A 27,860-nucleotide genomic window follows, 5' to 3' on the forward strand; every position below is an offset into this window, starting at 1 on the left:
CTTAAGGTCATCAGTGAAGACAGGTCATCTGACCAACAATGGCTAGTGAAACATACATTTATTGCCACCAAACAGATACCAGAAAACATAATGTACCAGGGTTTTCTACAGAAAAATAGATTTTCATCCTTAAAATATCCATATTGGAAATCCAGGCAATTCTTTCAATAAAACACTAAACAGATTTTGCTACCAAGTTCTCAAACAATCAATCAGAAAGATTCCAGATTTGTACTACTCATTGTAAATAATGCAATGAATAGAACAGAATAGTTAAATATACTGGACTGGATTTGCAGTTATGCCTCTGGGAGATCAAACACAAAAGCAACACTTGCTGCACTCCAGAATTACTATGCCTCACTAAGACAATTGTGCTGCTTCCACAATTAAAGCACAAATTCCAGTTCAAAGACTACTTAGTTGCCACCAAAATGATGTCAAGGAACCTATCAGTAGACAAAAACAGAGAGAAGCATCTCTACAGGGATGCTCCTTACAGAAAGGAATATCAAAATTACTGCTATGATACAATTACAAAATAAGAAAGACACAGGAATCATTGTTACTTTCATTGATTCAGGGGAATGAAAAAAGAGGGAAGAGAGAGTAGAAATAATAAATGAATAAATTTGTTTTATGACTTCAATCAGAATATTTCATTGACAGAATTGTGAATGTCACCTGAAATTCAAGTTTTCATTACAGTAAAAAACAGTCATCAAAACTGCACCTATCCCTGTGGAACTGGGTTCCTGCTAGGAACCTTCTAGCAGCATTGATAACAGGTAGGTTCAAGACCTGTCTCAAACAATGCATATTACTAAAGCCCCTGATTTCAAATTCAGAACAAGCAAGGAGGAGTTGCAGCTTGCTCTTTCTTTCAGGAAAAAAAAAAAGGTTCATGTTGGGCAAAGTAAATGGAAACAAGTCATGCATGCAAAATTTCAAACTCAAAGTTTTACGTGAACTTAATGGCAGATAGGTAATTCAAATTAATTTCCAGACATGGTTTCTAGGCTATGGTTTAGAGTCATACTGTTCTTAAATCTGACATCTCTTCCCCCACTGAGAACTTGGACTGGATAAAGGAGACCTCTTTCCTCCCACACCTGGCAGCAGCGGAATGCCACACACATTCCCTCTTCTAGGACTCTGGGCACCATTTCCATGACAACAGGAAAGCCATTCCAAACTGGTCTGGAGGGAGGGAATGATAATCACCCCTCCAAGCAAAGCTCCCTTTCACCTCCCTGGACAAGGCATTCTGAGAAACCAGGCACAAGAGTGAAGCTGATTGCACAGCCTGGGAGGGACCGAGGGCCCAGCAGCACCATGCAGCCTGAAAATATCTATTTGTGTCTGGTGAGTTGCTGAGGTTCAAGTTCATGTGATGTGGTGGATTGAAGTGCCCAGTTTTGCTGATATGCGGGAGCAGATCTGGGATGGCCAGAAAGCATTTGGCTCTCCTGCCCTCCAGGAGCACATTGACTGTAAAGCAGATGGACTTCTGGCCATTCCATGGCTGAGGGGAAGTAGAGATATGTAGTTGCTATGAACTGAAGCAGCACAAAGGTAACTGTGTTTTTACTTCACAAATCAGTAATACCAAACCCACAGTACCAAAGTTTTAGCCAGATTTTTCAGCATCTCAGAACTGTGCATGTGTTGGGATTACTTCTCAAAGCCATACGATTTGCACAGTCAAACATGTCAAAGACAGAAATGAGATGCGATGTGACACTTCTGAATGATCTTCACTAGCCTGAAATAATGAGAATCTGGAATTGCAATCTCTGCTTACACAACATAACTAAGAAGCAAGGTTACTCTGTCTATTTCCAATCTCCAACCTGCTCACAAACTAGGATGTAATGCATCAGCACTAGACATATGCCCTAACCATGCATGGCAGGCACCTTTAAAGGATCACAGACGTGTGTATGTAGGAAGGGGCCTCTGGAGACCACCTTGTCCAATTCACAGAGAGCCATCCTGAGCAAGCTGTCCAGAACCATGCATAGGTAGCTTTTGAATATCTCTAAGGAAGAAGAACCTACAACCTGCCTGGGAAATCTGTTCCAGTGCTCAGTCTCCCAGTAATGGTGCATCTACTGGTGTTCATACAGCACCTTCCATGTTTCAGTTTGTGTCCACTGGTTCTGGTCCTGTCCCTGGGCACCACTGAAAAGAATCTGACTCCCTCTTCTTTGCACCCTCTGTCCTGGTGTTTGTACATATTGATGACTTCCTTCCTCAAGCCTTTTTTACCCCAGGCTGAACAGTCTCAGCTCTCAGCCTTTCCTCAACGGAGAGATGTTCCTGTCCCTTCATCATCTTAGTGGCTCTTTGCTGGACCCCCTCCAATATGTCTGTGTTCGTCTTGAACTAAGAATCCCAGAACTGGACCCAGTGCTTGAGGTGTGGCCTTACCAGTGCTGAGAAGAGGAGAAAGATCACCTACCTTGACCTGCTGGCCACACTCATCCTCCAGTCAAGGACACTGGTTACTTTCTGTGCCACAAGGGCGCATTTCTGTCTCATGCTCAACTTGGTGTCCACTAGGACCCCTCAGGGCCTTTTTAGGCAAAGCTACTTGTCAACCAGGTAGCTGCCAGCATATACTGGTGCATGGAGTTACTGGGCACAGCCCTGTCTGAAACTAACCTTACCAAGGTTACTGAGGCAAACACATCATCCCAGAAGCAGCAAAAGTTGACCAGACAGTTTTCAGGCACAGTGTACTAGGTAACTTTATTTGTGCCATCAAAATTACTCTCCATCTCAGAATACTGCTGTAGTAAAAGAGAGCTTTTCTAGAATTTTTTTTCTCCATCTAATCAGAGTGAGAGGTGTAGCTTCTTCCTAGTGTGCTAGTAATGGGTAGGATATCCAATACATATCAATATGTGAGAATATTGTTTTATTTTCTGAATTGATCATAGATGGTCCAACTTGTCTCACCTTACAAAGTTTATTCCTCTCATCTCACAGACACTCTAATTTAAACCATAACCTGTGCCATGCAAAACACTAACTTTCTCTATTCTGAGAGCTGCACTAGATACAGTCCTGAGAAGCCTCTTTGCTCAGTAAGTCCGGCTCCTTGGATTCAGACCCTTTCGAGGAGAGTATCACTGCACTGGAATACACAAGTACCAGAAACATTTGCAATGCTAAACTGTAAGAATACAAGAAAAGCTACTTAATTTTCTGGACCTGTTCTGTTGTCTCTTCCTGTGTATTTTACATTACCCAATCATGTGACAAGCAAAATGTGACATCAGACTGATTTAACAAGTGCTAAAAAATTTATATAGCAGAAATTTATTTTTTGGCTTAAAAAGGGTAAGTATATATTTAGTGTACCAAAATCAGGATTTTGAATCAAATCTCGCCTCTATTGAAGCTTTTTTAATATTGTGTTACTTTCCCATCCCTAAAGGTTGATTTCTATTTAGACTGTTTTTTCTTATTACATGGCTGGCAAAGTGTATATCCTTTCCAGAAGCAAAGTCACTGAAATCAGAATGAAAGAAATAATTTAATGGGATGCACTCTACTTCATTTACTCAAACAAAAGACTGCATTGACCAGGAAAGACATTTCTCTGGCTCATGTCCATTGCAAAGAAAAGCCAGAAAGAGAGAGACAGAGAGAAATACAGCATACCCTCCCTTGAATACATTCATGAAAAGTGGGCAGAGACCTTGCAACAATGTTTGGGATGTCTTTGACAGCACCATTGGAATATAAAGTGCCTCTAACCACTTTTTATGTCTTTTTTTGGAAGAACAAAGTCCTCCTACAGTGCAATACCACTTAGAGAGGAGGACTTTGAAAATTAAAGCCTTATAAATCAGTTTTCTTCCTTTTAAGCAGCTTCACAAACACTGCAGACAGTTTCTAACTTTTGATCCTCCAGCTCATGTTTGATACAGGAGCCCTTTTGGATCCAGTACTTGCACAGGGTACAGTCTCTACAGACAATCCTAATTGAAATTTGGCAACTGGATTATTGTCAGGACTGGACAGAGGGGGACGTAACCTGGAGGTAAGCCAAAGTGCATAGGTTTTGGGTTTTTTAGGATTTTACCTTCTTTTCCTGATTTTACAGAACACATCTCTCAAGCCAGTGACACAGGTTTTGTACCTGCTAGCGAATTTTCTGCACACCACTGCTTTGGGCATGTTTGGTGCCATGCTGGACTATCATTTTCCCAGGAAGACAGGATGACAGGTGTCTCCATAGCAACTGAGTATACATGGCTCTGGATACAGTACCTCACATAAATAACTTGCAACTATGGGTTCCCTAAAAGAAAATACTCTACAGTTAGAATTCCACTAAAATGGAAGCTACAAAATTATTTACAGTGAAACAAGCTTAAGCTTGAGAAGCAGTCATGTGAGAAATAACACTCCAAATAATGGTTAGCATAAAAACTAAGTGACCTAAATTACAATTTCAAATATTTCTAAATGAGAAAGCTTTGGATAACTCAGACAACTGCAACCACTGAAAATGCTAACTTTCTAATGACAATGACTGTATGCAAATGATCTAATTACAAACATCAACACACAATGCCTTGTTGAAAAACAGGAAGAAACATTTTGAGCAGCTTAGGAAGAAGAAAAAATTATATTTTGAAAATATTACTATGCACATGAAATAATGAGGCCTCCTAATAAATGCTGCATCTTATTTACTAAAATTTTGCTGTTTGATTCAGATGTTAATTTTGTGCTGCATTAAATGAATACCAGATAAACCATTCTTCCTTTAAATATTCACATCAGCTTGAAAATTATAGTTTAATACATTTTTTGAATTAATATTACAAAGCATAAAATTTAAATCTGCAAGCTGTGTTGATCTAAAATTTTAAGGAGTTCTAGTAGTGGGAATGAAAAGAGACAGGAGCAGATAATAGAGATAAATTGCCTTACCCATGCCAACAGGACTTCCTGATGACAGAACAGCTGGATACATCACCACTTTTAATTATACATAAATGGATCTGAAGAACAATTACTCCTAAGTTAAACATATGTCTAAATATTTTCAATAATTATTGATGCCTTTTATATTCCATAGATCAAGTTGATTCAACATTCTATTTCTGTAATTTCAGGACTAGCCATACTTCTGGCATACACAGTACAGAATATAAAAATCAAAAGTAAAAGTTATTCAGCTAGATAAACCTAGAGACTTTTTTTTTTTTTTTCCTAAGGGTGACATTTGAAAAGTGTGTAATTTATCTTCTTCTGTCTGTGAAGGTCTGAAGTGTCCAGTCACACTGCAAGAATACCCTGTCGTACATCAAAACCATAAGGCAATTCATCCCACTGTAGTCAAACCGAGCACTTCAATATATTTGGACAGAAAGAGTAGGGAAAAAAAAAAAAAAAAAAGGTTAAAAAAGGTAAAAAATCCTGCAGCTAAGGCTGCAAAATATGGCTGCTGCAACAGGTGAACTGTTTTGCAAGATTAGCGGCGTGCCGTAAAATCCTTCTTTGTAAGAGAGCAAACCACAACATGACAGTAGATGAACTCCATTACAGTGAATTTAAGTACATGTAACCATGTAGACAGAATAAGCCAAACATCTGCCCACGTTTTTTCCTATACTTTGTTGATGTTGCTATCATCTGGACACATTATCCACATGTCCCCTGAAACCATGTATTGCCAATTTCCATCAAATTGCATTACACCTCCTGAAGAGGGCAGAACTGATGGACTACAGCTTCTCCTGCTGTTGAGCTCAGCCAACAAGCTGTTTCTGAATCCTGCTTATGTTTTGGTAACCTGAGCCAAAATGATGTTGTTTGTAAACCAGTTTTAAATTAGTTTTCAAATTATTTATTTTTAAATACTCTTTTTCAAAGTTATATTGTGCCTTACAGGTGCATGCTTCAAAACTTCAACTAAAATCAGTATGAGGTGAATGAAAAAAATCATAATGAAAATTAATTCCTTTATACATTAAAAAAAAAAAAAAAATCACATCATGAACAAAGATATTCTGAAACAATAAGGATAGTGCTGCCAAACAGTGATGACTGGGCCTCCCATTCCCAAAAAAACTTTCAATCTGTTCACAATGCTTGCATTTAATGTTTTCCAAATGCCCTTTCAAATATACTGATTTTTAGATGGAAGAGTGTTTTGAGATTTTTTTAATAAACCTACTCTGCCATTCAGAAAAATCAATCATAAATGCCAAGTTCCAATGCTGACTGTCTCAAATCTGCATCTGACTTCTCCCTCTAAATAACGAAATGGCTAATTTTCTTTTAAAGCATTCCATGAATATTAACAATAAAAGTTTAAAGGAAGGAAAGACAGCAACCCACAAAAGGAGGTTGTGTAAGAGCGTGGAAAATGCACCTATGTGTAAATAGGAATTTCATTGATTTTATGGACAGCTGTTTTACAAGAGCCAGTACTAATTAAAACTTAGGTTCTCTTTCCTGACTTAAAAATGTTAAAGGATTACATTAGGAGGCCCATGTGCAATAAAAGCCTAATCATAAGGCATTTTAGAGATTGTTTAAACAGATATCCAGAGTTTATCTGAAGGTCACAGCCAGCCAAGCACTTTCTTTATCTGCTCCATCCTGCAGCTTATGCCACCTCCACCCGTATTTGTATTACTTTGTAACCCAAGGCAGTCATTTCCAGAAACAAGTGTCTGGACACTACCTTTACATTTATCCAAGCTTATTTTCATTTTAAAGTATTATAACACATATTCCAAAGAACTAAAAATAAGAACAGGAAAATAGTTGAGATTATTGCTGCCAGACTTTCTGGGTTGAAGCCCCTGAACACACTACAGAAGGAAGCAGTGTAATTAGATACTAATAGAGAAATAATGTCATAGATTTTAAGTATGCAAAACTGATAGCAGGGCACAAACTAATAGTAGGATTCAATAATACCCAAGATCTTGAAATAAACAAAATAGCAAGTAAATCACATTTTGTCTGGAAAAAGAAAATCAGAAATATGCAAAACCCACTTTAATCTTCATGCATATATAGACAAAGCCTTATTCAGATGGATGCAGGTCCTATTTGTACATGTACTGCTGTTTAGGACTAAATGAGTCCACTCGTACCTAATGCTGCCTTTACCACAGCCATATATGCAATTTCTAACCATTTCAATAACTCAAAAAGAACTCAGAATTTCATTATAAAATAATTTCAGACACACAATTGTGGGAACTCAAAATGTCTCTCAGACATTTTTGGAGGTTCCAGGCCATGGTCAGGGGCAGTCTGGACCCCGGCAGGCAGCTGGATTTAGCTGTGATTTCGAGTTTGAACCATGGAATGAATTACCAACTTTGAAGGTGGAACAAGCAGTCACAAAGTGTTAGATAGTATAGTAAATGTAGTCACAAAGTAGAGGGAAACATTTTTCAGTAGTGTACAGGGGGGTTTTAGTGCATGTACAGGGGGGTTTTTACTTTGTACATGGGGGTGAGAAGTTCTAAGATGGAGGAAAGTGGGCTGAACCCATCTGTCATGTTTGACACTGGCACAATGCCAGTGCCCCCATGAAAATGTGATCCCTCCCTTGAATGCTGTGAAGTGGAATCTAGAACAGAGCAAAACAGGCCCAAGCTTAATAACAGGGAAAAAAACTTTATTAAGCTACTACTACAAAAGGAAAAAGAAAGGAAAAAAAGGAAAAAAAAAAAAAAAAGACCACACAAAGATCAAATTAAAACCTTGCAAAGCATTCCTCCCCCCCACCACCCAACTCCAACAAACCACAGTGAGACACAATCTGGACCCCAATCAGGTTTCCACCCTCCAAACAATTGATACTCAGTCCATCGAGGGAACAGAGTCTCTCCTGTGCCACAGACCCCCCAAGAAACACAGCTCCACATCCTGTGTTTCCATGTCACACATGGCATCGCCCGGAGAAAAAGTTTGCCATGGTGACCCTTCTCCTTTCCATGCACAGTGCTCTCACCACCAAATGCATGGATGGACAGACTGCTTTTAGGATTTTCCTTTCAAGGATGCCCTGCCAAGAGGGAAGAAAACAACAGTTCAGTTTTTCATTGTTTGGGACCACAGTCCCCCCCATTTTCCCCTGGGGCCGAGGGCTCAAGAACAGAGATCTTCTTCTCTTCTCTTTCCTTTCCAGGACAAGGGGGCGCCACCACAAACCCCCTAACCTTTTCTCTGTTCACTCCACTTTTGTCTTTTTCCCAGCTGAAGCAGGTCTCTTGACTCACTGGCATCCTCCCAAAACACAGTCTCTCTTGGAGGAGAAGATTGGTTCAGGTTGTGGCTAACACGGAAAAGTCCAGCCAAAAGCCACTCCTTGTCCCCCTCCCATCTAGAATTCCTCCTTCTAACATCCCAGGGTCCAAGGTGTCCCTCTTCCTCTCTTTCAAACCAAGGAGGGGAAAGTAAAATTCACAAAGCTTTCATTTCTCAAGGAAGGGTTAAAAGTCCGAACTCCCAGGATGGCTCGATGCCCGGACATCCAGCAACTCCCACGCACTGGGCACCTTGCAGTGTACCCCCCAGCTCCTCCCTCGCGATGGAATTGCTGACAGAACTGCCGCTGTCTCTTTCTCTCTCCCTCTCGGGAGATAAACTCTGGGTGGGGGGGAACGGAGACATCCCAGATTTCTTCCACCCTTCCATCTGCAGGGGCCAGCCTGGTTCTAGTCCCTCCACCCTTCGGCCTTACCTCCATCAGGCCATGGGGCTTCCCCTCCCCCACCCAGCTCGTTGCTGGGCAGGGGAGAGGCTGCACTGCACGCTGACCAGAACCAAAGAGAGCGAGTTCCCCTGGGAATTCTGCTTTTAACCCCTCTGTGTTCTCAGAGGCGTGTCCACCTTCAATTGGTCAATATCCAAACTGACCTCTTCCTTACGGAAAAAATTCTCTTTCCGTGTCAAACCACGACACCTTCCTTCTTCTTTCTTCTTTCTTACCTCCATGTTCTTGGTGATGTTGACACTCACAGATTGGTTTAGAGTAGAAAACCACTTGGCAACGTAGGTAATAGGTATTGGGGAATAATTGTAAACATGTTATACATAATATATCTTATAAAAGAGAGCAGCAGCCCTGGGCAGGGAGGGAGAAGAAGAAGACACCAGACAGTCAGGGTGTCAGGAGTGTGTGCTTCTCTGCCTGGGCCGCTGACCAAACAGCTGCAGCCCGAGAACATAATCTGTTAGATAACTAGCAATAAATCGTCTTGAGACCGAACAAGAAGAGGCTGCGGAGTTTTTCTTTGGGAACACGGGTTGGAGGAGAAGCTTTACCACCACTCGAGACCCCAAACCAAACCCGGGGTTGTCACACAGAATTCCTAATGAAACACAACAAATAGTTCAATATATAATATCAGACAAGAAAATTACACCCCTAACTCAGAGAATTCTTCAAGAACTTAGCATGACCCCATCATAACACATCAGTACAGAATAACAGGAGTGAACACAGACCAAAAGTTTGGGAGAAGAAAGTGGTACAGCACTGCTAGAATTACTGCTGTATTTGTCTACTCCCAATGCACCAATTATTCCTGGGGAAAAAAGGAAAGAGAAAATAATAACAAAGAAAACGTTCTGTTGCATAAGTGACAGGAGACAACTCTCAGAGCCAGGAGACCCAATGGAAGTAAGGCCATCCTGGAGCCTGCCAGAACATATGCCCTCCCAACTGCTCAAGATTTCCCCAACAGTCTGAGATCAACCAGGGAAACACTTTTAAGCACATAAACACTTAACCCCAATCTGGTTTTAACATCATCTGGCTCCCAGAAACACTGGCTGCTGAGCACACTAACCAAACTTGTCAAGTTGCTTCTGGATTTTACTCCCTAGAAAAGCACAGAAGTGCAAACTCAAGTCAGGGATGTCAATATGTTTCAGGTCAGATGCTGCCAGCTAGTCTGGAACCTGACCATCCAGGTATTAACAAGTTGCAATGTAAGGGACTGTCCTCCACTTGTGAGCCCTTGACAATGATGGGGAGCTGCTTTGTAACGTACTTGTCTACACATCATAGCAAAGTATGTAGAATTTTGCTATTATTCAAAACAGTAAGCATCTTATCCTATAAAACACCTCCACTTCTGTCTTAATGCTAGCAGTGCAGGAACATGGATGGCAAAGGAGTCACAGCCAAATTTATTCCCACTATTTTTCCTCAAACATCACCAAGCACATTTACAAGATGCCTTGTGTCTTTCCAGATGGCAAGGCTATAAAATATAATTTCATATACTTGAAGTAGACTCCTGGTATTTCCAGAATATTAGTTCAGGTAACATTTTCTGCAAAGAGATAAATTCACATGTGTAATGCACGTGTTCTGAAGCAATGCTATTGTGTCTGTGTGCAAGTCATCACCAACACATGAACAAACTGGCAACATTTAAAAAAACTCTGTCATGATAGGCTACAGAAGAGAGCTTAAAGACACAAGTGTCAAGAAGCTGTTATCACAAGAGCTTATCCATTAAAGGAAATCCTGTAACTTTTAAGAAATGGTTTCAGTAATCCAGCACATAGTGTATTATCACAGTCCACAGGAAAAAGATGAATTTTGCCCATTCGAGCGTAACCCAGTCCTGAGATGCCTACAGGGACATTGCAAAGATGTTTTGGGTCTCATTCTATGCGACGGATCTAGCAATCCTTTTGCTTTAATCTTTCCTTGAAAATGTCTACACATTTTTACTGCGCTGTTAAAATAATGGCAGCTTTTCTTCTTTAGTTGGAAGGACCAATAGGTCAGCTAGATGTCTAAATGAAAAATATCATCACCTTTTAAGACTTTACTTTTGCTTCCTCTTTCCCCTTACCTGCCTCCCTGAAGCTGTGACCTAGTGTTAGCTCTTCAGCACAGAAATACAGCTACCAAGCAAATGAAGTTCTGACCTATTCCATCAACTGAATCAAGGAGCATGTGACTGATTTACAGCAAGTTCTCACTGTACAAAATTTGCAGTATAACTCATACTATATTAGAAATAACTTATTTACGATGTGCTGCACAGGTTCATTATGATAATTTAACATGAATTTTAAAATATACTTTACCATTAAACACAGTGAAAACAAAAGATTGTCAAACTAAAATATACTGTGAAAATAACAATTTTAAAAACTAATATTGTGTGAAAGGCCACTCTTCAAAGACAGACAACTTGTGCAAAGAGCACTGAGGGAGTATATAGATGCACATTCCAGGTAAAGTTCTTATTTAAATACAGAGCTAATTTGGACATGGCTAATTTTGATATCACTCTTCATGTAATTCAGTGTGTGTATCTACATGGTGTTACGTGTAGTAGATATGATTTGCGCCATTTCTAATATGATATATGTGATATTGAATATTTGTTAAGAGTATACACGTTTGTATTAGGATTTCTCCCCCACCCTCACAGGCAAGACTGGGTGTATATGAGAAACTAATTTATAAGTAAGAAAGTAGGGCTCCCCAGGAGATGAGATGGGCCATGTCTGGGGAGATACTGAAACCCCAGGTGCTGATCATCGCATAACGACCCGAGATGGATATCATGGAAATCCTCAGACAGATGCATGTGAATGCAGCATTCCCATAAATTCCATCAAGGGATTCAACAAACTCCAGACACTGAATTGTTCTCCCTCATCACCAAAAAAAGAGAATCTTATTAACATATGGACTCTGAATAGAAGAAAAGACTGATTGCTGAAATCTTGGCCTCAGGTGGAATTTTCCCTATAAAAACCACTTGTGCCAGGATGGAGGTGTGGGCATAGAGGAAAACCTCTGCTGAGGCTGACCTCTTTGTTGCACACCCAGGGCCGACCCCGGGCTCAGCTCTGTTCATTCCTTGTGGCTGGCTAGATAGAATTTGATTGCAAAATAAATATTTTATTTTTTCATATTAATTTGGCTGGACAAATTTTCATTTATAACAATGGGCTTTAAAACAACCGCAGAAGCTTCTTTAAGAGGGGCAATGGCACTTGAAAAACCCCACTTATAGGTATATTAAAAAAATTACTTTTTTTGTTGCAAATGTTTATTAGAAACAAAGTACATAGGGTACCCAGAGCAATAATTACTTTACAGTTGAAAAGTGAACAATGTAGTTATTTCATTTATGAAACAAAATTTAAGCAATAGTCATAAAAACACAGACAAAAAAAACTAAACAAAAAATCATAACAACAACAAACAAAACAAACCCAAAAAACACCTACAAACAAACCAAAACAAACAAACAAAACTAAAATCAAACCAAAACCTTGGATTGCCAGCACATTACAAGAGCAGTAATGGGAGAATGGAGATATAACATGACCTTCTCAAAAATGGATGCAAGTAACTCATATGACAAAAATGACTGAGAAATCTATATACTCCATTATGCTACTGCAGAAGGAAAATTCTCCATCTCTAAAACTACAATTTCAATACTTTTAATATTTTGGTACTGAATACACAGTCTCTGTTATTTGTGATGAAAATCACAAATCATTGCTGGACCAGAGCATGTATAGTCTTACAGTGAACTGAGGCAGAAAAAAGAATTATTAAGAAGAAATATGATTAATGCTGGGGTTACTCAATACTAATACGTAGTATTAATCTCATACAGGAACAATTATATTAAAATAAAATTGCTCTTACTTCTTTTCTATATGTTTGTTCAATTAATAGATTAGGGAACACAAGTTATTCATCTGAACCTAGCACCAGCAAATCATTTACTGGAAACGACTTTTTAGGCATCTGTGCTTGGTTAAAATTAAACCCAAATGACATCAGTGTTTGAAACTTTATGAATGTCAAGCACACACCCTTCCAGTGCAATATCTACCCTTATGACTGTTTAGAGGGGAACAAATAGGGTGAGGATGCTGTAAAATTATTTAAGAAAGCCCAAGGGTTTTTGCAGTTTATATATTATTTTCTTTCCTCTTTTAATTACATCCTTATGAATGCATGATTCCAAATACAGTTTAAGCAGATAAAGCTGGTGACATTTCACCTCCTCCACGGGATATGCCAAGTTTTTACTATGGCTGAAGTTACTTAAAGCAGTTGTGTAGCAGTTTTAGTAAGAGCACAAAACATATGGATTCTATCAGCTCAGGCAAGTTTTCCATAACTACAAGAGCAACATAAGGGAACCCAACACAGATCCACCCCCTGATAATTAAGTCAATTTCCACTAATTTCAGCAGATCTTGATACCTGATTTTAAACCATCTGAGAACATCTGGCTTTGACTGAATATCATCAAACTCATAAGGAAAAAAAAAAATAGTACTAGAGACAGATCACTAAAAATATTTTCTGATTCAGCAGCCACGAAGTTCCCTCCCTAATGGCTCCGAATTTCACATGAGAACAGAGGAGCATCTCTCTCCCCAGCTAATGGCAGGGACCGGGCTGACAGGAGCTTTTTTGAAGGACTTTACCCACGTGACTGAGTATCAATTAGGTGGGAATTACTTAAAAAGAGCCATAGCTCAGCAGTATAGAGCTGTGAATACATAATGGCTTTGAATGCCACAGAAAGACAATGAAAAACAACAGAGCCACTGTGAAGACTGATGTGGAGAATAGCAGCACAGACCAAAGACAAAGAGGAGAACCTGCTCCTCACAGAAAGCTGTCACAGAGCCATTTGCAGGCTTGACTCGAAATTTGAAATTCAACTATTCAATTTTTATCACATAAAAAGGCAACTGAGAGGGTCAACTGTGGAGCCAAAAGAAATCTAACCTGAAACCAGGGCAGGGCAGACGGGTAGCACCACAAATTTAAAAAAAAAAACAAAAAAAAAAAAACCCAAAAAAAACAACTGTTTATTGGGATTTGAAGGGTTTTGTTTGTTTGCTTAAAACTTATGCTGTCCTTCTATTTTAATTCTGTCTTAATTGTCAACCATCTCTTGCATTAGAAGAATGTTTTAGGATTTCTAAGGTAGTTTCCAGCAACAGCCTGACTTTTTTTATTGCTTAAAGGCCATCTTGTGACACTACTTCAAGACTTAAGAAGATAAAAGCATGATTAGATGGTTCATGCTAGACTGGGCTCAGCAATAAAATACTGATCCTTCTGATCATGGCCATTAACTGAAAACAAACTACAAGTGTGTAACATTTCCTCTTCACTTTTATATTGTTTTCTACATTTTAGTAAACAACACCCCTCTGACATTATTGATGATGCAGTCATTTTAATCCTCTGAGCAAAGGATTTGTATCGGGCATGTGCCTTTTGCACATTCATGAACTCTGTCAGTTAAGAAAACTTGAAAGAGTTGGAAACACAGAAAAGCAAACTTATTAGACTTCAGATTTACTACAAATTCCAACTGTGCAGTGGGTTCACAAAACAGAAATGAGCACTGCACAACCTGTAGAAGAAATGCTGTTACTTATTTATAGTATGCTGGGCCATTTAGTAAGCTGGACAAGCAGTCTGCCCTTCTCCCAGCACAAGAACTAACATCATCTTCAAGCCACCATCCATGCAAATATCACAAGGAATGGGTACCTGTGCCAGGTGAAATAGCCCTGAGCATATGCCAGAATGAGAGCCAATATATGCTAGAAAGCAAAGGCATCTTCTGTCCCCAGTTTCCAAATTTACTGCTTGGTACCACTCCATATGTAGATATCCTAATACAACACTTGTACAAAGCTAAGAAAATGACAATAATCAGTACTAATTTATTTATTTATTACACAATCAAAATATCTTAAATACAGAGTGTACACCCGCTCAGTGGTAATATTATTTAAAATAAGTTTTCTTTAAAAAAAAAAAAAAATCAGTTTTCATCACTACCAAGAAAACTGATGCCAGAACTAGGAAAAAAACCCAAAAGTGTGATGACATCTGAGCATTGCTGATCACCAATTTAATGTAATTGCTCAACAGTTCATAAATATAATATTTCTCTGCCTATAGTTTTAGAAGAAATTGTCAATCAATGTTTATTGCAGTCTCAATAGATTTTTACAGAATTCCTTGGCACAGAAGAGAGACACACCCCAAGTTTTAGCTTCTCTGACAACTGCTAAATTTGCAAAATTATTAGGTAGGTTCAACATGTTGCATTCCACTGAGAATAAAATTTTTCAAGTTTATATGTATTCTCAACAGGAATTACATACAATGGTGATAATTCCTTGGCAACATGCTAAATGTATAAATGTTTTCTTATTGACTCCCAAGTTCTGATTTGCTCCACTGTGCTGTGATAAAAGGAAGGACTTTTGCTGAGTAAGATGGCTGTGCACACTGTAATTAGAAAATGTTAGTGTTGAGCCTTACTTCAACTGACTGAAATGAGGGTTGTGCTTCCGCCTACTTTTTCTTTCAGACACCTAAAACTGCATATTTTTCTAGCACTCAACACTGACAGAGACATTTTTCATGTGTTCGCAACTGGGAGGACAAAGTTTCTACTTTAATTTTCAGGTTAGCTTTTTCAAAAGCCAGTTACTGGAATGAGCATTCAGAAATTATTCATAATAGCATGAACTCCATGTTAAGGGGTCTTCTGATAAGATCTCTCTGAATCTTAAAATTAAATAGTTTAATTTGATATTAAAATTTCTACATCATCATTGTTATGAAAAAAACAGCCTGGCTGGGACACTTGGCTCAAACTAAGTACTGATATTGAAATGTTAATTAGCTAATTGCTCCTGGGAATCACCTACCACCTACCGCCCCACCCTCACTACCATTCCAGGACTGGGATGCAAAATAGGGAGACTAGTGGAATCATGGGAGTAGTTTTGGGGATGAAAACACCCCTAAATGGAAGGCTGGGCACAGTGGAAGGGGCTGGATGGGTGTGCTGGTTGGGGAAAAGGGAACCCCATTCCTAGTCTGTGTTTGACCTGTCACCATAACCTGCAGAGGACCACACTGGACTGGGCTGTGGGAAGCAGGCACAAGGAAAAGACACATTTCCTGGTGTTATCAGGAGGGCAGGAGAGGGATAGCTGCTGCTGGACCTTGGCAGCACGCTCTGCATATGCCCCCACCCTTCGGCTACCAGTGTGCCAAGAGGAAAGGAAAGAGGCCGGTCTGCTGATCGGGACTTCAGGTACAGACTGGACACCTCTTCACCTCCAGCTACCAGTGTGCCATGGAGACTCCAGGGACAGACTCTGCAGCCTTCTCACCCTTCAGCTACCGGGAAAGCTACAACAGCGGGGGCGAGCTCCGTGTTGAGCCCCCTGCCGAGCTGACTTTTTAATAAAGATCTGAACACTGATAAAGACATAGGCCCTGTTAATTTCAACCATTATCTACTAAAAGAAAGAAAAGAAAGAAAAGAAAGAAAGAAAGAAAGAAAGAAAGAAAGAAAGAAAGAAAGAAAGAAAGAAAGAAAGAAAGCTCCCCCATAGACAATAACCTCTTTCATATACAGTTTTAGATATAGCGATAGTAGCTTCCATCAAATGCATTATATACTCTGCCATATGAATAACGTGCTCAGAATCAGCATTTTAAATCTAGTCCATGCTGACAGATCAAGGCTTTCCATTTTCTGTTACCTCTGCCATTCATTGCAAGTCAAAGCAATCACCTAGTTATTTAAAATAGAGATGTATGTACAGCTTGTGTACACGGAAGGCTGCTTAAAACATGCAGGGAGAGTTTATCATGGTACAAGGTGCGTCAATAACTTCTAAGTTTGTAGGTTATTAGCATGAACTTTTACCAATGACAGAAAGCTGGTTTATCACATCTCTCAGTCACTTCAGCAACTAAAACACTAACTGTGTTTTTTTTTTTCAGAAAAAGAAGAAAAAATAAATTATATCTTCTGCTTAAAATTGTCTTAATGAAGAAATGCTTAAGCTACCAAACATTAATAATTAGTGTACAAACAACTCTTACCTGTATAATAAAATCACCAAAGTAATTCCAACTTTGCCTTGGACTTCCAAAAAGCAAGAAGTACACATATGGTTGAATTAGCTCAGTTACTCAGAAATCAGTGGAGTAATACCAAGGATAGATTTGGCCCATTATCTACCTACACAGCACAAATGAATAATGCAAATCTGTATGCAAAGGACTATGAAGTATCTCAGCTTAGCAGTGCATTTAAAATGTATCCCTAACTTTCAGCTTCTTGAAATATTTATCAACCCCAGGAGGTTCCACTGAGAGCACACTGTATTAGGAACTTCACTGAATTTTTATTTCTACACCTGACTCAGAGGACTTTGGAAAAGGAGACTGGAATTAGCTGCTGTAACAACTTCAGGTACTGCTCTGACACCACAGGCTTCACGAGCACTTCGTGAGTGTTTCTAAGTCACTTTAACGTTCTTCCCACCGTTGAGACCAATTGAGGCCTTTATGCACCACATCTTAGGAGGGAGAGGAAGGAGGTACCCAGTTCCTGCACAAGACTTAATAAACCACTGAAATTAAACTGTCTGCAATTAGAAAGCTACTGAAAGAATCCACAGTAAATGAGCACACTTTAAGACACCACAATCAACTGAAAAAGACACAAAGCAAGTTAGATTGCCTTAAAATCAGTCTAGTGGTACAAACTAGTTGAAATGACTAGTTGGACCAAGTGGGAAAAAGTTTGGATCAACTGCACTTAAAACTACTGAGCACTAGTCAAATGTTAAATTTGTTTTAAAAAACTCTTTTTTGAAATAAAATTCGGTCTTGAAGTAATTACAGAAGTTCTATTGGTCTAATAGAGATGGGAACATCTGAAGAAAGATGAATACTCTAGATTATGAGACGAAAAAGGAAAAACATGCCAAACCCACACCACAAAACACCCCAACACTTAGCTTAACATTGAGTAGCTATACCATTTTGATCTAGAAAATCTTTTGTTTCCTACTTTAACTGATAAAAACTAACTATATCAGAAAAAAAATCCCCCAAAGTCATGTATTTCAGTCCTTGTGGACTTTGGGAGGATAAATGTTTACTCCTTTAATTGCACAAATGCAGTAACCTAGTAAACAGTATTACTCCACATTAAGGCATTCCTGCAGTGTTCTGATTCAGGAAAAATACATAAAAACAACAAACTCTAAACCCTCTCTTTTTTTATTGTTAGTAGAGAGTACTAGACATAAGGAAAGGTGGTTTGTTTTTACATTTTTTGTATTTCATTTATTCAGCCAAAAGATCAAACTTTTGAAGATCAAACTATTGAACTGTTACTTTAACAAGTATACAGATCTGTGTCAAAGAAGGCTGTCGGGACTTTTTCCACACAACTGACTTCCACATGAAATTCATTTATTTAATCCCTTAAACCGTCAGTCACATTTCCCTGGGACTTGGGCAGCACCAGATGAAATTAGCAAGTCATAACCATGCATTATTTTTACTATCTGTAATGAATTTCAAATTACCTGATGCATCTAAAAAAATCTATCTGAAAAACTCAGCAAAGTCTGAAAGGCTAAATATAATCATAAAATATGCAAATCCCGTTCTCACCTACATAAGACTATAATCTGAAAAGAGGTATCTCTACAGTTGAGTATATGGTATTTTACTGAGAACGTCGTCTAAGTTGAAAGTACAAAGCAACAGGTCTGCAAATTCAAAAGCATGCAAAAGAAATACATTTTTGCACAACAAAGATCGGCTGGTTGAATTATTATAACTCAGTGGAATTACTTACAGCTTTGCTTTAGACGGGTCGCACCAAGAAATAACCTCGGTCAAATCAAGTGTTGATGAATAAGAACATGAGACATTTGGGGAAAATAAGATACTGAAGAGTAATATTTACTTTCTTGCCTTTCCTGTGAACTCTAAAATGTGGCCAATTTTGCTACCAATTTACTTTTGGGTAAGAGACTTGGAGCATTTTGAAGTCGAAAACCATCGGAAAGACATTCAAAAGTGACGTTTTAAGACAAGTCATAAACCTTTCCACGAAAGCTCCCATTCCATCTCACACAAGCGATCCATCTTTCAGGCTTTACCTTTTGTCGCCCACTTCTAAATTAATCGCCTGAATCAGTTCGCTGCGCCCTAGGAAGCCTCCTCGCCGCCGAGCCGACTTTCCCTCCTTTCTGGATCGGCGGCTCAAGCACCTTTACTCTTCACTTCGAACGCCCCTCCTCTCCACGAAGAGAAACTCGGGGACAGCAGCGACCGGCGGCTCCCGGGGCGGGCAGGGAGCGGCCCGACACCCCCGGGCAGCCGCGGGGGCGAGCGGGCCGGAGCGCGGCCGGGCCGCCGGCGGCGGCGGCAGCTGCCGGGCCCGGGGCGGCGCGGGCGGGCCGGGGGAGGCGCTCCGCGGGCACAAAGGGCTCCATGGCAACGGCGGGACGAGCCCCCCGCGGCCCCGTCACCGCCGGACCCGCCCACGCCGCCCCCCGCCGCAGCGAGCGCCGCGGCGGCTCGGGAAAGCAGCGCTCGGCGGCACCGGCCAGGGAGCCGGGCGGAGGCTGCAGCCCCTGGCCCGGCACTGGCCAAGACACACGTCTTCAGCAATTTTTGATTTTGCGCCGGAGTGCAGATCAATCTTCACGAGGAGGTATAGTCATTTAGGTTTTCTAATTGAGGGAAGTCGATAAGCTACTAGTGAACAAATTGGAGGGCTGGGCAATCACCAACCCTGGGAAGTTTAACAAGGGGAAGTGCCGGATTTTGCAGCTGCGACGGGGCAATCCTGTGTTTAAGGGCAGACTGGGGAACCAGAGGCTAGAAATCAGCTCCAGGGAAAGGAACCTGGGGATCCTGGTCGATGGCAACTTGCATCTGAGCCAGCAGTGCCCCGGCAGCCAGGAGGGCCAGCCCTGTCCTGGGGGCATCAGGCACAGCATCACCAGCCAGGCAAGGGAGGGGACTGTCCTGCTCTGTTCTGAGCTGGGGCAGCCTCGCCTCGAGTGCTGGGGGCAGCTTTGGGTGACAAAATATAAAAAAGACTTTAAGCTTTTAGAGACCATTCAAAGGAGAGCCACAGGGATGGTGAAAGGCCTTGAGGGGAAGCTGCAAGAGGACTGTATGAGGTCACTTGGTCTATTCAGACTGGAGGAGACTGAGGAGACTCACTGCAGTCACAATTTCCTTGTGAGGGGAAGCAGAGAGGCAGACACTGATCCCTTCTCTGTGGTGACCAGTGGCAGGACCCAAAGGAATGACTTGAGGCTGTGTTAGAGGTTTAGATTGGATACTAGAATAAGGTTTTTCACCCAGAGGATTCTTGGGCACTGGAAGGCTCCTCAGGGAAGTGTCCACAGCAGCAAGCTTGACAGAGTTCAAGAACTGTTCAGACAATGCTCTCAGGCACCTGGTATGGTATCTTGGGGCTGTCCTGTGCAGGATCAGGGGTTGTAGGTCCAATCCAACTCAGATATTCTATAATTCTCTGCATAGCATAACTTCACACTGAATGGATTTAACTCCACATCAGAGTCTGACAGGTCTGACCAGTCTGTTAAATACAGAACATTACATTTTGGGGCATATATTCTTTTTTTAACTTTTCTTTTAAACTTCTGCTTTGCAGAGTGTATGACCTGAAGCTCTCAAATTTTAAAATACACAGTCATCTTTAAAATACACAGTCATCTAGAAAATAAAGCTTACTTTTAGATATGTGCACAGCACACAATTTTTAGATGTATACACAGCAATGGGTGACAAGGTCACAAGCTAAGGGTTAAGTGCCTGGCCCACCTCCAATGGGGACAACTCTGAGGCTCCAAAGCACATTGCTAGGAACAAATCCATGTAAAGCATTACTTGTCACTGAATGCAGCAAGACTTTGTGTGCACCCTGAACTCTGAGAGCTCTTGGGTCAAAAATCAAAATGCCAAAGTTGGAAATGAAACTCAATAATCATGACAAATTTCTACAACCCCAGGCAATACCCCCATAGGTGTAATTATGCCAAAAAAAGATTGGTGGTTTTTTTCTGCATGGTGCAAATGTTAAAGTGGTTCAATTATTCTGCTGAAGCCAAAAAGATTTAACTTGCTCCTAAAAGTTTCTTGGTAAACTGCCTTATTCAGTACACAGATTTCCATTGGTCAACACCTCTGTGATCTGAATGTTGATGGAAAACAACCATTCCATTATTTTGTATAGAAAGATCCTGTCAGGCAAAATAGTTGTCCCTTTCACATAAATATTAAGTTTCATACTCAAATACTTCATGTGAATAAAATGTCAGCTTAGACTCCAAACTGAGCCTTTCCCAAGGTTTTTAATGTAATTTTTATACCTATTTTAATTTTAATCTTAAATAATTCCTTGCACACAGCCTTTGTTATTTGCTGCCAAGGCTGTAGGACTGGACTGGAGGCTTGCATTTTAGCCTTTCCTTAAAATTCCATATTCAATACAGATCTTAAAAAACCAGCTCCTCTCTACTTACACAGAGCCATCCCTTTCTCTGAACCAGAATGACCATGTACTTAACATCCCCTATCATTAATGTTTACCACTTTTGATTTGGAATTATAAAATTTCACTGCACACTTCAGTAGCCTTCTCTCAAAGTGTCACTTTTTTCTTGATTCAACAGGACATAGCATACATGTTGAGGAAGGAAAAACAACATATCAGGGTGGGAAGAGACCAAAAATAGCTGACTTGGCTTGGGTTTGTGTGTGCTGCCTGGGGCAGACACAGGTGCAAGGGTTGCCCTCAGCTTCCACCCAGAAGGGAGAGAAGAAACAGCACAAAGCAGGTTTGGAGGTTTAGCATTAGAAACTTATTTTAAACACCTGCTGAGGCTCAAGAAATGACAATAGTAGTAACAACTACAGTAATAATAATAGTAATCATAATAATAATATTAAAGGGCACAATCAGCTACTTATCCCAGGAACTTTTGGAAGGTGAAAATCCAACAGTTGTATTTCTAAAATTTCAAGGAAGTAAAATGTTGCTGGGGGCAACGGGTAAGTCCTTTATTTTAGCTCCTGAATGGCAAACTTACCAGCTCACTTGTAACTCTGCCAAACTGTAAGTGTCATTTAAGGAGAGCAATACAACAGCTTATTGTTGTTCTCCAGCACTGCTTAGGATGTAGAAAGAAGACTGGTTTTGATACATTAAAAGTCACAAATAAATAGGAATTTAATACGAAAAAGATCTACTCTACATGTAAGAATATCTCAAAGGCATAGTTAATTACATAACAGCCTGAGCATGTTCTCTTTTATTAAAATATTGTGAATTGCCATTCTGTTTCATTTCAATGAGCTAATATACATCATGACCTCAGAAAAGCTGTATTAAAAAAAAAAAAAGAAAACAGGTACTATAAAGTTATTGCATCTATTGCAGCATTGCACAACACTCAGGCCATTTTGCAATACATTTAATAGAGAAATTTAACCAATCAATACAATTCAAAGATATTTCACTGTCATTGCCAAAATCAATGATTGGTATTAAAATGGATTGCCACATATTCATTAACGAGTTGTTCAATCATTTGAGATTTGTGCAAATTGCTATCTTAATATAGAGGGATTCTATTTCATAAAACTGATTGATGAAAGTGGGGGAAAACTATTCCCATTTCAAACCCATATACTGTTACTGTATATGGGTAGAATACCTACTTTTTCTGACTCACAGAAACTCCTACACACTTAAAATTGATCAACTCCTTAAGTGCTCTGTTGATATTTGACTCATTGTATGCTGAAGTTGTGCAAACTTTGAGAGTTTGAACAGAGATAAACCCTATAATTTATTCCTGAACTACTGGAATAAAAGGAAAAATGCATTTTAGCTGAAATGCTGAGAAAAGAAATCAGGCGTATGATTTTTCTTTCATTGATGGAACACATGAGTAGTTATCTCTGAACCACAATTCAGTGTTTTTATGCTAACATCCACACTTCATTTTAATCTACACAAGTGCCCATTCTCCTTTTTTTCATGTTGGCTCATCAAGAATCATTTGAAACATCTCCAAACATCAAGAGTGTGGATTAATTGTAATTTGACTAGGGTGGTAATTTGACCTACATGGATTCATTGTAATTTGACTGAAAAACATCAATACTGAAATCCATGTTTTCAGAAAAGATACATCTGTAAACATTTCAATGCAGTTGTACTAAGGCCAGAGTTAAGGGTTAACTTGTGCTAGCCTTAATGTGTGTAGTGAACCAACACTCATGCACAGAATAAACTGCAGTACCTGCAAGAAATAAGACTATTTCATTTAAATGAAATAAAGTAAATAAAGATATTTACTGAGATCGTTTCTGTGATGAGTTGTAATAGAGTTTTTTTCCTCCTAAAACCTTTCTAGGGGTCTCTTTGCTTTTCTTCTGCTTGACAATCTATGCATATGCAGACAGAGATTACTCCAGAATCTCTCAACTTTCTCTACTAACATTTTCTGGTCTGGGACAGTAAGCTACCGTGAAATAGTCCTGCAAATACTGCAAAACTTCAGATGTTTTTCAGAAGCTCAGGCCTCTCTCAGAATATCTTACTATATTTTACTCATGTTTCTCCCTTGATTTGATAACCTTATGGGGATGACCACTCTAAGAATAAGCAAGGGGTTTGTGTGGTGGCCCTGCAGATCCCTACAATTTTTCTTCCATGACATACCAGGCCTAGGCAAATTGAGTAAACAGGTAATTTTGTTCTTGCATAATAATGAAGAAACCCTTTTTCATAGTCTGAATAGACAGTAATCGATAGCACTTATTTCCACCAATTTTGCTCTTTATGTTCTGTAGCATCAATGAATAGCAAGATTATTTTAAAATAATATTACAGGCTATACAGTCTTTAAGATTTACTGTTTTCCTGTTTAGGGGAATAACCAGTTCAGTAAAAGAAAGCAAGAAGAGAACATGCCTATTTGCTAGCTAGCTTTGTTAAAAGAACTACTAAGTCATTTCCTACTACTTTGTAGTAGCTTTGAGAAAAACATTATTGGTAAATGTTTTTAACACTCATCAGAAACTTCGCAGAATGTGAGCCACTTTTAAGTCATAGAGTAGAAAGCAAAACAATTTCAGAAGGCATGCTGAAGATAATCCCAGTTTTTTGGAGAGAACATGAATGAATCACCTGGGCTATGCAGAGCCTTGTCACAGAAAGCTGCTCTGAGCACTATATTAGAGAAGTGGGATGGGACAAAAAAGGGCAAAAAAGAAGTGGGTTATTCCACAGTGTAATCTGCATGTTTTTTTCTGTTGATGATTTAATCACCATCAGAACCATAGAATCTGATAGATAACCTTATTCTCAAGAAACCCATACCACTCACCTCTCATAGGTCGTGCTCAATGGTCTGTGCTATTTTGTGCTGCTTAGTACTCCTCACTATAGTAAAGATTAAATACAAGCATAAAAAGGGGGCACAGAAGCCATGACGCTGGGGAATTTTTTCCCCTAATTTTCAATTTTTGGTTGTTGACTTAGGAAGAGAATATAGGAGAAACTGAAGAAATTCTCCCTCAAAAGAATATTCTGTTTCTACCATCTATGTGCATTTATGGCTATATTGCAATGAGCACAAATGAGACTAGTTTATAGCCTGCAATTTATTTATAATATTTCATCTTGAACATCTATAGTTAAAACAGAAGAAAATTGGTGCACTGGTAGGCACTACTGCTAGGTAAGTTCCCAGAATAGCTTCATTGCCTGTTCACAACATGAGAAAAATTTACTAGATGCCCAGCAATGCAGAATACAATCCATTAGGATAAGAAGAAAGAATCACAGATTTGTAAAATAGTTTTGGTTGGAAGGGATTTTAAAGATCATGTAGTTTCAACCCTCTCCTCCATGGGCAGGGACACCTTCCACTAGACTAGGTTGCTCAGTGTCCCATCCATGTTGGACTTTGAACACTTTGAGAGATGGGATATCCACAGTCTCTCTGGGCAACCTGTTCCAGTGCTTCACCACCCACATTGTAAAAAAATTTTTCCTAATATCTAAATTAAACCTGCCATCCCTCAGCTAGGGCCATTCCCCCTTGTTCTATGACTACATGCACTTGTAACAAATCCCTCTCTTGCTTTCCTGTAGGTCTCCTTTAGGCACTGGAAGGTGCTGTAAGGTCTCCCTGAAGCCTTCTCTTCTGCAGGCTGAATAGCTCCAATCTCTCAGTCTGTCTTCATAGCAGAGGTTCTCCAGGCCTCTGAGCATCTTCGGGGCCTTCCTCTTGACTCAATCCAACAGGTGCTTGTCTTTCTTTGCGACTCCACAGCTGGATGAAGCACTGCAGCTGGGGTCTCACAAGAGCAGAACAGACAGGCAGAACCACCTTCACTGATCTGCTACTCTTGCTTCCTTTGATGCATCTCAGGATACAGTTGACCTTCTGGGCTACAAGTGCATATTGTTAACTCACCAAACTTCTTGTCCAGCAATGTCCCCAAGTCCTTTTCCACAAGCCAAGTCTCAATCCATTCTCCACACAGCCTGTATTTGTGTTTGGGATTGCCCTGACCCAGATGCAGCACCTTGCGCTTGGCCTTGCTGAACTTCATGAGGTTTGCAAAGGTCCACCTCTCAAGTTGTCCAGGTGCTGCTGGATGGTATCCCTTCCTTAGTTTGTGTTGATCACATCACTCAGTTTGGTGTCATCAGCAAATCTGCTAAGAGTGAACTCTGTCCCTGTGTCCATGTTGCCAACAAAGATGCTGAACATCACCAGTCCCAATACCAATAACCAAGGAACACTACTTGTCACCGGTCTCCACTTGGACTACCAATTCACTTCCCTCATATCAAATTGTTAGTAAAGATTTCCTGATCAAAGTTTGATTTTTTTTGGATGCCAGTTCAGAGTTCATGTTCACATCCTTCTAGGACAACTTTAACAAATGTAGGGAGGGAAGGTGCTTCTGTTACATGTGCATTCTTATTAAACTTCAACAATACAGAATCCTAGCAAACTAAATTAATGAGAAGATGTGCTCAACTGTGTAAAATCTTGGGAGAACTGGGTAATGTGGACTACTTTCACTTGAATGATAGGGTCTTTTTTAATTAGTATTTACTATTACAATAGACAAATCCTCAAAAAGTTGCTGCATTTAACCGCAAAGAAAGTCTTAAGGCTGCAATGGAAAAAGATTGATCAATATTGGAACTAACAAATGGAATGTGAAAATGCGTTATTACAGCCATGTACTCCATTGCTGGCATGGTGATCAGTGGCAGAAACAATTCATCATCACAGCACAAAGCAATGTCTGTAACGCAGCTTCACTTGTTTCGTCTTGTATGATGTATACAAGCGTCAAGGAAAGTTCAACATCTGCGATGCTGAAGCTTTGTGATAGTCAAACATTATGATGGGTTTTCTATCAAACTAAAAAGAGTTCAAGACTCAATACTTTGCACAGAACAAGTGCACAGCAGCAGCATGTGTCATATACAATCTTACACAGTCTCACTTCTTCAGCCTCCAAGTCACTTTGAACAAGTAGAAGGCTTTTGAAGTCTGACTTTGTGTCACAAGGCAAAGAAGAAATATATCCTTTTATCTGAGAATTCATCTCTGACCAGAAATAAAGACTTGCTGCTCACAACGGGTTGTTTTTCTTCTCTTTCTGAATATAAAAATACAGTATGGGTCAGGTAGCATGAGGCTGCTTTCTGCTCTCAAGAATATCTTTAAAATGAAACTACACATTTCAAGCAAACCAGAATATAAACACGTTAGGAGCTGGTAATCAAAGTAACAATGCAATAGAAATCCATAAAGGGAGTGAAGAATATTGACAAACATGCATTTCATTAGAAAATACTTTTTCACATCAATTTTTGAATTAAGAAAATCAATCAGAAGTGAAGATGTACTGACAGCAGCATGAGGAAGCAGCAAGAGTTCAACAGAGAGTAGTGCAATCAATTTGACCTTTTTTCAGACACTTTACCAACTCCACAGAAACTGGGTATTAAGCAAGTAGCCATAAAATAGGTTGAATTATTTAGCAAGCGTGGAACTTCTAAATCAACTCAGGCCATGATCTACCTGTGTCAGCAAATCCAATTGCTCTGGAAAACTGAGTCTCCCAGGATGCAGACATTATTTGATGGGAGAGCAAGAATAAGGAGTTCTTCAGGAAAGAAAAAGCCAAAATATGTGTTCAATTCAATTAGCTAGCAGATGTAACTACAATTTTAGATGGAAAGACAGAAGTGTTTTTAAAGTCAAACCTATGGGAGAAAAAAATTGGGGGAGTGTATCCATGAGCGTAAAAGGTATTTCAGGATTCTCTTTTCATAGTTACACAATTCCACTTTTTGGTAATTACTGCATGGTGCTGACTTCTCTTTTTTTCACATATATTTCAAATGGACATTATAAAATCATTGGGGAGAGACATAATCATGTTAACAACTCCTCTTTTTTCATGAAAAATTTCTTTGATAGCTTGGCATATAGTTAATCACTTTTTAAAAACTGAATGCACCCCAATGCAGCAGACCTAATTTTTTAATCTGTCAGCCAGAATTTGCCATTTACAAACTTTAAAATACTGATTAAATACTTTGCTTTTTTTTTTTCCTCAAGCTTGTGCCTTGTCAATGGGCTGAAGAAAATGTGTATTTCCAGCAAGATTAATGAGCAATTATTGGTTGAGATTAAACTGCAATAGAGATTTAATGGATTTCTGTTTTGGATGTAGAAGTACTCAGAATAAACTGATGAATGATTGCCACAAATGAAAACAAGTTAACCTGATCAGAAGGGAGTTGTGGAGGCTGAGGGATAAAAAGAGAACAGATAAAAAGCTGAGGATGAATCTGATGTTCAGAAAGGCGTATGAGCCACTGATACTACCAGAAAAGAGAGAGAAGCACCTGTTA

The 27,860-nt window shown here is 39.6% G+C and overlaps 1 protein-coding gene and 1 long non-coding RNA gene across 8 annotated transcripts in view; one reads left to right on the forward strand and one right to left on the reverse strand.

The window, feature by feature from the left end:
- Positions 1-27,860, reverse strand: part of CTNND2 (catenin delta 2) — a 641,711-nt gene that overhangs the window by 410,239 nt on the left and 203,612 nt on the right. Inside the window, exon 1 of one of the 7 annotated variants that reach the window (XM_031503969.2) lies at positions 19,018-19,237. The exons of the other annotated variants lie outside the window; for them this stretch is intronic. The gene's annotated coding sequence lies outside the window, so the exon portion shown is untranslated. Of the gene's footprint in view, positions 1-19,017; positions 19,238-27,860 lie in introns of those variants that run through there. 7 annotated transcript variants of the gene reach the window in all.
- LOC110469821 (uncharacterized) lies at positions 19,454-26,575 on the forward strand. Its single transcript, XR_002465320.2, has 2 exons — positions 19,454-19,574; positions 25,065-26,575. It is a non-coding gene; the product is annotated as an uncharacterized LOC110469821 (long non-coding RNA).

This window comes from Lonchura striata, chromosome 1 (assembly GCF_046129695.1).
Source record: "Lonchura striata isolate bLonStr1 chromosome 1, bLonStr1.mat, whole genome shotgun sequence".
Lineage (NCBI taxonomy): Eukaryota > Metazoa > Chordata > Aves > Passeriformes > Estrildidae > Lonchura > Lonchura striata.